This window comes from Gossypium raimondii, chromosome 3, assembly GCF_025698545.1.
Source record: "Gossypium raimondii isolate GPD5lz chromosome 3, ASM2569854v1, whole genome shotgun sequence".
NCBI lineage: Eukaryota > Viridiplantae > Streptophyta > Magnoliopsida > Malvales > Malvaceae > Gossypium > Gossypium raimondii.
In genome coordinates this window covers 9,006,094-9,021,857 of record NC_068567.1, presented here as the reverse complement: position 1 = coordinate 9,021,857, position 15,764 = coordinate 9,006,094, and the positions used below count along the sequence as shown (strand labels likewise).

The 15,764-nt window shown below is 30.8% G+C and overlaps 1 long non-coding RNA gene across 1 annotated transcript; it reads right to left on the bottom strand.

Annotated features, from left to right (window-relative positions):
• Positions 1-7,929: 7,929 nt before the first annotated feature.
• Positions 7,930-10,648, bottom strand: LOC128039626 (uncharacterized). The gene is made up of 3 exons (XR_008194071.1): positions 10,549-10,648; positions 9,996-10,076; positions 7,930-7,955 (listed from the first exon to the last, which is right to left on the bottom strand). It is a non-coding gene; the product is annotated as an uncharacterized LOC128039626 (long non-coding RNA).
• Positions 10,649-15,764: the final 5,116 nt, after the last annotated feature.

The window sequence follows — 15,764 nt, the reverse complement described above, 5'->3', positions numbered from 1 at the left end:
TTAATGGCTAGGATTGAATTGGAAAACATTAATCCAAGGAACCAAAAAATTATCTCATAATATCATATCTTTTATTCATTCAATATTCAAATGACTATAGTGCCCTTAAAAATATCTGCTTCTATGTTTCAAGCTTAAGGGTACAGTAGTTTTTTTAAGTTCACCATTTTCCCCACCGTTCACCACCTTTCTAAATTTATAATATCCCTGAATTAAAAAGTATTTTTTTCCTTAAATTCTCCGTCTTTTACATCAACTTCAATTTAGTCCATCCTCACTTTAAGCCCTTCATAATTTTTTCCAATCCCAAACTAGTCTATACCCGATTTTCAATTTGTGTTTTTCTATAATGTAACGATTTTTTTTCTATGTCTAATTTAATTCTCTTAATTTATACGGATAATATTTTTCACGAGATGCAAAATATTGTACGTATTTTATTACAATTTTATCTATTGGAATATCCCGCTGTCTGTTAGGAAGCTGCTTATGATGGATTCTAGTTTGTCTGCTTTGAACTAGGGTGTCCTTTTATCTCGTCGTTGCTGTTTTCTTTACTAAAAAAATATTGAACATATTCTCGAATTTGGAATTTTTGAGATGTTATAATAGAAACTTACACACATGAAAGAATGAATGAATTATTATTCACAAAAGATGATTTCTTTGAACTATCGACTTCCAAAGATTTAAGGAGTTTTACAAGTCAAGACTAACCAACACGTAATCGCTAAGCTACGCCAACAACTCGCTAACAACTAAACACAACAGTTAACTACTTTAACAATTATTATCTGACTCAATATGCCTCTAACTACTTGACTTCCGCTCTTTGGTTCGTGTTTAGAAACAACTTTGAGTCTGGACCTAAACCTTGTAAACATGGGGAGCGAGCGGGGGTTTTGTGAAGATGTCTACTATCGATCTTGTCTTGGAACATGCCCACACTCTAATTACCAAGAACCACCTTTTCCCTCACGAAGAACAAATCCAATTCTACGTGCTTGAACTTTGAGTGCAAAGACCTTTGGATTGGCAGAGACAACAACCGCCCAGAGTGTCACACCACACAACAACTTTCTTGATGGAACAACATGCAACTCGAGATAAGAGATTCTAGCCACACAACTTGATCCATTGCATGAGCAAGACCCTATACTCACCTCTGCAGTTGATCGGAGATCACCGTTGTTTCTTTGACCCCAAAGCGTACGAATTGCCAATTGAAAAATACACGAAACACGAGGTAGACCTCCTATCATCTATATCGGTTGCCCAGTTTGAATCGAAAACCCCACAAGATCTAAGTTGGCGAAGTTGTAAAATGCAGGCCATACTCCACAGGATTTTGAAGATATCGAAGAATCCTCTTGACTGCTTTAAAGTGCTGATCAAGTGGCCGATGCATGAACTGGCACACTCTATTCACAGCATATGTGATGTCTGGCCGAGTTATGGAGACATACTGAAGAGCACCTACAATGCTCCTATAATCAGACTCATTATCAATGGCATTCCCTTCATGTTGAGACAATCGTGTTGAAGTAGTCAGGGCGTAGGAGATCCCTTCGCACAGTCCATTTTAGCTTTCTTCAACAGATCTAGAATGTTTTTCCGTTGACTCAAGAACAACCCATTTGAAGAAGTAGGGAGCACTTTAATGCCCAGAAAATAGTTAAGAGCTCCTAAATCTTTCAAAAAGAACTTATCATCAAGAGCAAGAACAAAATTATCAATACTACGTTGGTGACTGCCTGTGACAATTATGTCATCAACGTAGACCAAAACATACAGCAACACACCCTCAGTTTTCTTGACAAACAACGACCCATCGGATTTCGCCAACACAAATTGAGAAGAGATTAAAAAAATCTTTCAACTTGGAAAACCAGGCTCGAGGTGCCTGCTTAAGACCATACAAGGCCTTTTTCAACCTACACACTAGCTTTTGGCTCCCATGCTGTTGCTCAAAACCAGGAGGCTGAACCATGTAGATCTCTTCAGTTAGATCTCCATTAAGGAATGCACTATTTATATCAATCTGCCTTAACTGCCAGCCAAATTTTACTGCCAAGGCGAGAACCACACGAATCGTTGCTGGCTTCACAACTGGGCTAAAGGTGTCATGGAAATCAATTCTAGCTTCCTGGAGGTATCTTTTTACCACTAGGTGACCCTTATATCGAGCAATCGAGCCATCTGAATGTCTCTTCAATTTGAATATCCACTTGCACCCCACAGCTCTCCTGTTGGCAGGTAAAGGAACCAAGTCCCAGGTATTGTTCTTTATTAACGCATCATACTCCTGCTGCGCTGCTTGAGTCCACTCCTTAGAAGAGAAGGCTTCATCAATTGTAAGGGGTTCAGTAACATGAAATTCAGCTAAAAAAACTCGAGGTTTAAAAATACCACTTTTGGCCCTAGTTGGCATCGAATGCACATTGACAGGAGGAGCACATATTATTTCAACAGCTGGAGCACTAACTAGAGAATGAGAGCTAGCTTCATCATGATGAGGAACTATTGAAGACGATGGAGACTGACTATTGCTGTGGACAGTATTGGAAACAACCAAGCCAGGAGCTTCAGACTGCATGCCAGGAGCAGCACCAGGTCCAGTCGAAGTAGAACACCTCAAATTAGCAGATTGATCCACAGGTACCACTACTGGAACAGACGACTGCTGATGCAAAAACTGAAAACCAAGACCATGAAGACCCGTACTACTAGTCGAGTTGTCAGAGTGCTTAAAAAGGAAACAAGACTCATCAAAGGTCACATGTCGAGAAATAAACAGTTTCCCACTATCATCAAGGCACTTGTACCCCTTGTGGTTGGGACTGTAACCAAGGAAAACACACGGCCTAGAGCGAAACTGCAGCTTATGTGAATTAAACGGCCTGAGATAAGGATAGCACCTACAACCAAAAACTTTGAAATGCATGTAAGTTGGCACAGATTTATATATCACTTCATAAGGAGATTTTTCATGAAGAACAGGTGTAGGAAGCCTGTTAATAATGTGAACCACGGTGATAAAGGCGTGAGACCACAAACGCATGGGAACATTTGCTTGAGCCAATAAAGTCAGTCCAACCTCCACTATATGTCTGTGTTTTCGCTCAACCAAGACATTTTACTCCGAGGTATGTGGGCAAGAAAAACAATGATGCACCCCCAATTGAGACAAAACCTAAGTAAAGGGTCGAAACTCCCCCCCAGTCAGTTTGAAGCACATTTACTTTACTACAAAATTGAACTTCAACTAACTTGTGAAAGAGGAGAAATTTTGCAAGAGCCTCAGATTTTTGTTTAAGCAAATAAACCCATGTAAACCTGGAGTAAGCATCTACAAATGAAATGTAATATGAATGACCTTCAGAAGACACACCAGCTGGCCCCCAAAGATCAGCTACAATGAGCTCAAAAGGAGCTGAGTATACAGTAGTAGAAGGGGAAAAAGGAAGCTTATGAGATTTTCCAATCTGGCACGCAGAACAGACTATACTTAACCGAGAATTCTTTGCAACTATATTACATTTTTGAAGTACTGTATTAACAGTTCTATTACAAGGGTGGCCAAGCCTTTGGTGCCACAATTCAAAAATTCGACTATTATACCGACCACTAGTTGGTGGCTCAAGACTAGTAATATGAGCAGTAACGGACGAGGCCCCAACATACCCACCAGTGCTGGACTTTTGAGCAGCAGACATATCAAACTTGTACAAGCCATTATGCATGCGACCCTCCAACAAAATGTTCCCTGTCTTGGCATCCTTCACAAAACAACGCACAGGATGAAACTCAAAAAATACCTCATTATCCTTGGCAAACTGAGCTACAGACAATAGGTTTTTACATATGCGAGGAACATGTAATATATTTTTCAATCGAAATACTCTACTGGCAGTTGAGAGAAAACCTGAACCAACATGAGTTACAGGTACTGACACCCCATTCCCCATGTAGAGTTTACGATTACCTGTATATGGTGCTACAGCCCCCTTCAAGTTTCCCAAATCATTGGTAATATGATTGGTCGCTTCTGAATCGGGATACCACTCAACTGAATTTAAAAGATTTAAACAACATGACTTGTTGGTAGGAGTAGTCACAGTATCATCAAGTGCACTCGCATGAGAACAACAGTTAGCACAAGAAGAAACCGAAGGCTCCTGAAACTGATGACAATGAGCCTGTGAGTGCTGGATAGACACTCCCTCAAAATCCTCATCAAACCGATAATAGCACTTCTGAACAGTATGACCAACTCGTCCACATAACTGACACTGAGGTTTAGTATGGCTGAACTTTCTTCCTCGACCTTGAGAAAACCGTCCATTGCCTCTGTAGGAAGTTCTTGCTCCCCTATCACTCTTGCTGCTAGTTTCATCAGTATTTCCATGTTGCTAAACAAGATTAGCCTGAAAAGAAACATTTGAAAGAATCTCTTGTTGTCTAGCTTCACAATCAGTAAGCATTTCTGCAAGAGGATCAAGAGGAACCCTCATTGCAGATGCTACCACCCGAATGGACTCAAACTCCACAAGCAGACCAGCAAGAATAATGCTAATCTGTTCTTGCTCAGACACATCATTACCTGCAACTGTAAGTGTATCACACAGACTTTTAATCTTTGCCAAGTAATTTTTCATAGTCAACTGACCCTTTTTCTAAGAATACAACGAATGACGCAAAGTGGAAACTGTTAAGCTCGACTTTGAAGCAAAACAACGTGTAATCGTACTCCAAATATCAAAGCTAGTCCGAGCATTAGTGAGATGAACCAAGATCTCATCACAAATGGTGGACAACAGCCAAGAAGCTAATAACTTGTCTTGTTGTTTATGAAACAAGAAATCAGGATTAGAAACAAGATTACCTTCTGCATCAGCAATAGACTGCGGGGGAATACTTACAGTACTAAGAACAAATTCATGGAGGCCATAACCTTCAAGAATTAACAAAATTTGTTGTTTCCATAAAAGAAAATTTCGTTCACCTAGTTTCACTGTGTCATGCTTTGGAAATTGTTGAACCTTTCTTAGAGAAGCAATACCAGGACCGGAAGAACCATCAGCAGGAACCTCGTTGTTATACGATTGTCGATTGTGAGACTCATTTGCAGAAACTGCTTCAGTAGCCATGAAGAAAAAAAAATTATATTTCTGGCTCAGATACCATAATAGAAACTTACACACATGAAAGAATAAACAAATTATTATTCACAAAAAGATGATTTGCTGAACTATCAGCTACCAGTATTTAAGGAGTTTTACAAGTCAAGACTAACCAACACGTGTAATTGCTAACTGCTGCCAACAACCTGCTAACAACTAAACACAACAGTTAACTACTTTAACTATTATTATACAGCTCAATATGTTAAGACTTTGTTTCCTTTTATCTCTGTTTTCATGAAAATAATGAGCTTCACTATCGTTGAATTAAAGATAGTGATGAAATCTGAGGGATCTTTTTTTAAATTACACCTTTTTAATTAGTTGTTATAAATTAAGGGTTGACGTTGATAACTTGGTTAGATCCATTGGGCTTCTTTGAGATCCTAGTGTAGTTCGCCCAATGATGGAAACTCAGTTTTAGAGGTTATCTCTTGCAGGTGGTGATGACTGTTAGTATGAACTATATTTATTTGAATTTAGAGGTTCAGTTTTACCACTGCCGGAATGCTTAGATTTTCATGCTCTGCTGTTGCAAACGTTTGAGATTTTCATTTACGGAACTTCGATTCATGTGCGACTCAATTTTTCTTAAAATTTTCGGATCATAGATCATATTCTGAGTTTCAAGTATAGATGATCATATTTCAATTCCTACTTTGTGAGTATTTTCTACTAATCTCCCTTACAAAATTCAACACTAATGTCACTATCTAATTTAATGCATGGTTTAATCAACTTCACCTACCCTAACAGATCGGATTGTAGATTTCGAAACTCAGTTACAGTGATCGAAATTACAAATAAAATCAGTTGGATTAAGTTTGAACCCCACATTTCTTGCGAGTGAAGAACTTTCGAGGGCGATCACCAGACCAGACCAGACCATCCATCACTAGCAAAGTTAAGACCGTGACTTTTGTGACTTTTCTGCCTTTTGACTTTTTCTTCTTTTGAGAGTTTCAATTTTTACCAAACTTTCAAGGTCAAGGGTCAACAGTCAAGCCTTCACATTATTGACAATAGGTATCACACAATTCATGGCTCCTATTGTATTACTATATTTATATTTATTACAATAATTAAATGGATCTGAATTCGCTCATATTTAAATATTCTTTTTAATTTTAAACCGTTGTCTCTTGACATATTGATGTCACCACATCATGTCAGCTTTTTTAATTTCTTCAGTTTTATTTTTGCTTGACTTTTTTTAAAATTAAACTAGTGTTGTCAGTATGTTAGGTGACATATTTTTAAAAAATATTTTTGTATTCAGTATAATATTTATTTGATATTAAAAATAGTTATATTTTTTGTGTGCCGCCTAACAAGTTGAAGCCATCTAAGAACACAGTAAAAACAACCCATTTTATAATTAATCTAGATCTTATACTATTTTCTTAATTAATTATTTTTATATTATTTAATAAAAAATCCTAGATTCACCCATGTTTAAATAAATTGTTTTTGATATATTTGACCAAAAATAAAATAAAACTAACATATTTAATAATTATTTTTGTAGTTTTATTAGTAAAAAGATGAGGTGGGATACATGAGTTTCGATTTTTCTGTTTTTCACATTTGATTGGATTGAAGTGTGAGAAATGAATTTTATAATTCCTTATCCTTAGCACGTGGATACCTGACTTTTGTCAACCGTTCGTTCTTATTTATTACCAGATTTTTAAATTTTGTCCTTTTGCTCTCTTTTTTAAGAATTAATCTTTGTATTTATTTGATTTAAACTAAAACTTAATTCATAATTCTATTAAAATTAAATTTAAAATTTGGTGTTTGATAAATTATTGAAAAATTTCATTCCATTAAAAATAAAATTTTTTAACATTTAATATTTTAAAACTGTTTGATAATTATTTTAACTTTTTACTTAATATAAAATTTTCAACAAAAATTTGTTTGAATAAGATAAGTAGGTAGTTAGTAGAGTTGTTCATGCACTGGGCCACCCGACCAAGCCTGAAGGCTCGCCCTAAAATTGGGAGGACTTAAACAAAAATATAAGCCTGAAATATGGGCTTAGATAAAAAATGAGGCCCTCTTTCTAAACGGGTCGGGCCTCGAGTAAGCTTTTTTTGCTTGAGCCCAGCTCAACCCAGATACCTTAACAAAGTATCGGTACCTTTCATAAAAGTATCGATACCCTGCTTAGTATTGATACCGTTTTAAGGTTCGATGTTTTGAAAATTAAAGAAAAGTTACCTGAGCATCGATACCCTCCCCAACGTACCAATACATTCTCTATTGTATCGATACTATAGGCTTTAATACAGGTTGGGCCTCCTGTAACACCCCCTAACCCTTATCCGTCGCCGGACTAGGGTTACGAGGCATTACTGAACAAAACACACCTCCATACAAACGTTCAATAGAATTCAAGAATTTAACATTGATATGCAATTCGTTTGAATACATGTTTAAATCAACTATTTCTAAATCAAAATATAAGCATTGTATATATATATAAATGGAAATATATTAAGCTTAGCCAAATTTTAAGTAAGTATAATTATAAATTCTACTTTAACTTTTTTAAAACAAAACATAACATTTTGATCGTTAAACCATAAGAAAATAAGTCATTTTCGTATGGCTATTAATTTCATATAGAATATATCAAAGTACGACTTTCCAAAACATTTATCTAGCATGTACATGCCAAAGTTAAAATTTAAACAGTTTAATACCGAGACAGAGATAGAGTGATGAACTTGTCGACGATCCCGAGCTTGAAGCTTGATCTTAAGTCTAAAAATCGAAAGACATAAACAAACAAAGTAAGCTTTTATAGCTTAGTAAGTCTATAGCATAATGAAATTATAAAATAATTATGTAATTTCTTGAAACACTTAATGAATTCGCAAATACTATATATGTTAACTATGACATATAGTCAAAAGCATACTTAATTATCAACTCTTAAAACCGAATGTAAATTCACCATAAACATGAATAGTCGAATGCTTATATACATATATGCTTAAAAATATTAGCTCAAATGTATATACACTTATTATAACTAAATGTATATATGTATTTATCACTGCATATATCTAAATGCATATATGTGCTTATCGCTTGCACTTCATCGAATGCATATATATATATTATTCAAATACGTATGCCAAAAGCATATACTTATACTTATCAACCACATGTACCGAATGCACATATATATGTTTACTATAATCCACATATGTCGAGTGCATACACATATATATATCCAACAATTTCATGATAACCAACATATATATACTCACTAAACACAAAGATTCGAACGTTTATATGCTCATCAAATACTTAGAAACAAATGTTCGTATATTTATCCATTACATATAACCAAAATCATATATATACCTAATGCAAATAATCACTTAATTTAAACAGATTCACTGGCACTTAGCCTGCTAGGCTTATAGCCTAATCTAGTTCACCGGCACTTAGCCTGCTAGGCTTATAGCTTGATTCAAATCACCGGCACTTAGCCTGCTAGGCTTATAGCTTCGATTCATTCACGCAAGACTTAGCCTCGCTAGGCTTATAGCCCGATTCAGTTCACAAAGACTTAGCCTGCTAGGCTTATAGCTCGATTCAAATCACCAGCACTTAGCACGCTAGGCTTATAGCTTTGATTCAAATCACCAGCACTTAGCCCGCTAGGTTTTAAAACACGAAAATCTCAATTTCTCATATCTGAATAATTCCTCAAATATTTATTAACAACAAACACATATTCACCGTAGTCCATGCTCAAACATAAATGAGTTTGCAAATCATATTTTCAATCCAATTCAAGTACTAATAACTTATAATCATATAAATATATATTCGAACCTCATTTATAAAAACATAAACTTTTATGTCTTTAATTCAATCTAAAAACTTGTACACAAATGTACATATAGATATATATTCAAACTCCGTATACATATTTAACATTTATACCTTTAAATAAAATTAAAAGCCCATACAAGTATGTTTATTTATATTCGAACCTATATGAATTTATATATACACATTCTTGCCTTTACCTAAGTTCACAACTTATTCATGTATATATAAATATACATAACTAAATTTAATACAAATAATTTACATGTACTTGTGTATACACACCAATTCGAGCATAATATATATATATATATATATATATGTATCTAAGCTCAATATGAAAACATATTTATGTACATCCATACATACTCAAAACTATACATACATGCTTAACATTCATATCTTATAATATAATCAATACTTAATTATATATATAAATGTTCCATCTCACATATAATCACCTTATTTAAAAAATTACCTATACAATTACAATATACATATCACTAATCAAAACCCAAAGTTTTTTTTACATATATATATATATATATATGTATATTCAAAACCTATGTATACATGAGTATAATACGTACCTTTTATCAAAGCAAGAATTTATACATGTGTTTATTTTCTCATATTCAAATCTTATGTGTATATATATATATAACCTTCAAACAATCAATTAAATGAACATATTCATATAGATACATATATAAATATTAATACATTATATTTATATATATATATATATATATGCTTTTATAGCATTCCTACTTTAACTTAAATAAAAATTTATATAAGCATATATATATATATTTGAACACTTCATACACATATATATACCATTTATAATTCTAATTTATTCAATCAAATTACTTCAAATTAAAGCTCAACAACAACTACAATCGATATACATACATATATACTAATTTAATATCATTAAATAGCTAATAGACTTACCTCGGATATAGACGGAGACGTTCGACTATTCGACTACTTTTGTTTTTCCCCAATCCAAATTCGACTTCTTTAATTCTTGATCTAAATAAATTCAAATTAAACTTATTTAAACATTATTCCATCAAATTTAGCCTAAATTCACATAAATGGGAAAATTACAATTTTGCCCCTAATATTTTACATTTTTCACAATTTAGTCCTTTTTTGCACAAAACACAAAATATTCCAAATTAATTTTACTATAGTATGGCCAAATACTCCTAATCTCATATAGGTCCTTGCATGTCATTTATTTCACATTCTAGTCCCTCAATTTAATATTTTCTTAATTTAGTCCTTAATACACATTTTTATCAAAAATTACTAATTATAACATGAAAATCTAACAACATATATTTATTTTCCACCTATTAACATCATAAAACTCAAGCATTCATCAATGGCACATTTCAAAATTATCCACAATTCACAAAATTAAGACATGGGTTTTAAAGTATCTGAAGCAACGATCTCAGAAACGTAAAAATTATCAAAAGCCAAGCAAAATACATACCAAATTTTAGCTTCCTAACTGCCGAATGTTTAAAACACCAAAGGTGTTCTTTGTTCTTCAATTTTCGGCAAAACAAAGCCAAATGCATGGCCACTTTCATGGTTTATTTTATTTAATACATATAAATACCTAATTTACTATTTTAACCTTTATTTATTCATTTAAAAGCCACTAACATTTGTCTATAATAGTCCACTTATAATTTATTTGGTATAATATCAACATAAGGACCCCACATTAGAAAAACCATAGCAATAAATTACTTTAACAATTAACTAGCCACTTTTGCATTTTACGCGATTAAGTCCTTTTATCAAATTAAACACACAAATAGTCAAATTAATTTACGAAAATTTCACACTATCAAATTAAAATATCACAGACACAGAAAATAATACTAAAATATTTTTTTCAGACTCGGATTTGTGGTCCCGAAACCACTATTCCGATTAGTGTCAAAAATCAGGCTGTTACACCTACGCCCAAAGTTTTGTTAGGGCCCGACCCTGCCCATGGACAACTCTAATAGTTGATTTTATTTTATTAAAAATTAAAATAAATTATCGATTTTAAAAAAATGAGATTTCCAATTTACTATATTTATCTTTCTTCCAAAATTATTTAAAATAATATAAAATATTATATTAATAATATTAAAATTAAAAAATTAATAATCTTTAAAAATCAGTATTTACTTTTATTAAATAACATAATTATATTCAAAACTTATATTTATTATTTTACCAAATAATTTTTAATATAAATTCAACACTTAAAAATTTAGCAATAAAATTTAATACTTTACGCACGCTAAGGTAATACTTATTTAGATTTAAACCTGGATGATATTCTTATCCATTTGGGGTTTAATTTTTAAGCTAAATTAGTCACATCTCCTTTTCTTATAATTATGATTTGATCTTCGGCTATTCTTAAGGAAGTTCAAATAAGACAAATATTTTAATCCGATATTAAAATTGAGGTACGTCATCAATTTTAATATTTATATATCTCTAATTATATTAAATTTCTTTTCAAATTTGATGTCACGAGTTAATCGAGTAATAACTTAGTTGGGTAAAATAAGTTTTATTATTTTAAGAGTATTTTGTCATTTTATATATTTTGTATATAAAAATATAAATCTGATCAACTCTCTCTATGATACTCACCGCTATAATAGCATTTCATTATAAAAGCAAAGTTTCTAGAAGAATCGATTTTTATGTTTTATTTTAACATTTTATAACACTTTTCGCTTATAACAGTAACATCCATAGTTATAAAGTATGTTAGTTATTAAATTAGTTATCTATAATCGTATCTCGGTCTAAATTTTAAGTAAAATAATAGTTATTTCATATAAGCAAGTCTATTAATTATTATTTATTAAATAAAATTATATTAATTAAAATATTATTTCAATAAAATAATTAAATTTCACGTGAAGAAACATATTAATCATATTTTATTAACTCGAAATAATATTCAATAAGTGGAATTAAACTATATCAATTCTAGAAACTATGAAGTTCCCTAATTAAATATTTTACTACAATTTAAAACATCATAAACTTATAAATTGATTACTTGAATTTAGTAACTCACTATAATCTAATTAATTTAATTTGATAACTCATATTGATTAACCGAACTCGTTAGATTTATGAATTTTATAATTAATCATGTGAAAAAATGTAAAATAAATTATGCATAAAAATAATAACACATGTACCTGTTAGCTTACATCGATTGTCTCTCTATAACAACATGTTAAATATGTATAACAACCACCTCTCTATAAGAGGCAAAATTCTGGACAAACAAATTAAGTTATTATAGAGAGGGTTGACTATACACATAACAGGATTTGAATCCACGCCTTCATAATTTTTAATATTTATATTTTACCATTTAGCTAAAGTCTCATTTATTATTTTTATCAAATTTTTAATTATATTTACTATACAATTCTAAATTTTACTTTATTGTATGTGTACTAAAAATGTTAATGAGCTAGGTTCGAGCTTAAGTATAATATATTCACTTTATGCTTGTCCAAGCAGATAAATGTACCTCAAATTTCGCTCAAATCTACTCATATTTATAATTAACTAACTCTCGTGTTATTTAAATTAAAAAATAGAAATATGAAATGAGAATGAGGGGGTTATATTTCAAAACATGGAGCACAGGTTTTATGGTGAAATTGATGGGATATTTGCTTTATAAATAAAGAGACGTGTGTTGGTCTCATATTTATTTAATGCTAACACAATAAGATAAAATAAGATAATAATTGTTCTTGGCTTTGGGGACAAGCAACTTGCGGCTGGCTAAAGGTCCACACCACATTGTCCCGTATTCTTTTCTTTTCAACTCATGCTTACCCTAAATACTTGTTCCTCATTAAGAAAACTAATGTGATTATGTTCTTTTACTTTAATTGCATTTTATTCCCTACTTGTTGACAACTAAGAAGTTGATTTTTTTTTAATTTCTGTATTATGTAAACATTAAGCAATTTTATTGTTTTTAATTAAATTTTATTATTATCTGCATGAAATTGACAAAAGTATCGGTCCAACAATTATATACAACAAATTCACGATTTAAATTTACGTGTTTACTAACGGTTGAATTAATTTTCAACTTTCGTAAACTAAAGAAATGATTTGAAATTTATAATTAAACTTTGTTGTTCAAGTATAACTATAATTAAATTAAATATTAAAATAGTTAAAAATTAAATATAATTTAATTTAAAGTAAAAACCAAGTGGAAACATTGGCATCTGGAAATTTGTTTCTAACTTCTAAATCTTCAATTTGAATATTTTTCTTTTTGGAATCTGTTTCATTATGGGCATTCCAAAAATGCCATTGATTTATGGATCATCCTTTTGTTGGATATTGCAATATATATATATATATATTGAGGAGTATTATTAAAGTATTTTCAACACCAAATGATATCTATTGTTATATTATGTATAATAATATTAAAATACAAATATCATGAAGACTTTTGTATTATGAGTTGGATTGCATTTTGTCTCTTTAATTAAAAAATAGCAAATTGGTCATTATACATGAGATCAAAGAGTAAATCGATCTTTCTGATAAAACTTTTATCCGATGCTTACACCATACACTGTTTGATTATTCTGTCGCTCATACTAACTTTTAATAATAGAAATAAATGAAAAATCACAAAGACTAATTTACTTATATTATTTAATTGAGGTACAATATAATTTGACATCTAATACAAATATTTTCATCATATTTTTACAAGAATTATTTATTAGATACAAGTGGCACCAAGATAAATAAAATCTCCTAAGAATAAATCATTCTTTTTTCATTAATTATGGAGTAACGAATGAGAAGATTTTCTGGTCTCCCACATGACTAATTTCTCTCTATCTTATTTCGTAAAATATAACTTATAATAATCATTAGAAAATCTAACTTGCAAAAATAATAATTTTATATTATGTCACATCTGTAATGTCTAAAAATACTTTTTAGATATATTTACAAAATGGATAAATGAATGAAAGAATTTTAAAATGGATAGAAAATCACGTGATATTATTATTTAAGCGACTAATTTTGATGTTGCTCTTCTCATATTTACAAGATTTTTATTTCTTTTGCATTAGTAGAGGAATGTTGGTAATACAAAATGGCATATCTCATATTGATTGAAGAAAGACTTACAAGAGAATTTAAATATAACCTTGCATTTTACTCTCATTAAATAATTGGGGTTAAAAAACGGACACATATTGCGCGTGTTTCTTTTTGAATAAACTTTTTGTTGTTTTTCTTTTGTATATACATATATATACTTTTAACAAATTTCAGTTTCCTGTTACAATTTTTGAAAATCAATTTTTGGTCGTTGTCTTATGGTCGTCTTTGGCCGTTGAACTAACCCTACAAATTATCGTTTTGCCCCTTTAGAATGCCCTATAAATTGCTTAGATATTCATCTCATTTCATACAACAATACACAACAACAACCTATCTTTTCTCTCATAGCTCACCCGTTTCTTTTCAATATATTTCCGATTAGTTTTCTATTTATTTGACAAGAGCAACACCAAATTTGTTCCATCTTTTTTATTTGGGTGTACGAATATTGAAATATTATGTTAACCTTGGGGGGCAACGTCCACTATACAATTACATCTATCAGGATGAATTTGCTTCTAAGGCAATGATTCTTCCACGACACAGCTACTATTTCATTTATTTACACGCGATTTATTTATCCAATTAGTGCTAACGATTTTATTTTGTAATAGTATATTTCCTACACCAACTAGGTAGTTTACCCAAAGGAAAAAAAAAATAGAGATTTGTAGTTTTAAGTTTTGTGTTATTCCATATTTGTTCTATCAAACAAAGATGTAGGATAGTCAAGGACTTCAAACATAAATAATAAAACAGACATGAAATATATAAAAATTAATTAAAGAATGAAATATTTATATACTCTTCATAAATTTAGAAATTAATTCCTTATTTTATTTTTGGAAATTTTTAAGCGTTAATAGTTAGACTTAAAATTTGAAATATAAAACTAAAAAGACTAATTTCATAGAAATAAAAAAACATAGACCTAAATTTCAAATTTGTGAAGAATATAAAGAATTTTTAAATATATTTTAACCTTATTTCTATAAAATAATAATTGAATTAGTGATATAATCAGATCAAACTCAAGCTTTTTACTCCATCGAAATACTTGAAATTTGAAACTCAAAATTGAATAGCGTTTTATTTTTAAAATTAGAATTAAACTGAATTTAATGGATAAATTTAATTAAATCCCAATTTAATTAGACTTGAAATTTAAAGCTCAATTAGGTTTTATTTTTAAAGTTCGAAAACTTCTCGTTGTTTTTGGTCTCGACTTCGAGTTGGAAATTGAATTTTAAGTGTATGTGTTAGAAATTTTAAAAATAATTAAATTCGTGAACAACTACAAAAAACATTAATATATATTTAAATTTAACTCTTTTAATAAATCAAAATATACTTTTATCTCGATTCAATAATCATCAATTTCAAAATTAGTTTATAAGCACAGTATACAATATATGCTCGACTTTTAAGTAGTAATGTCTAAATCGGACTGAATCAATCAAATTGAAACTAATTGAGATATTGATCCGGTGAGAAATATAAAATTAATTAATTGAC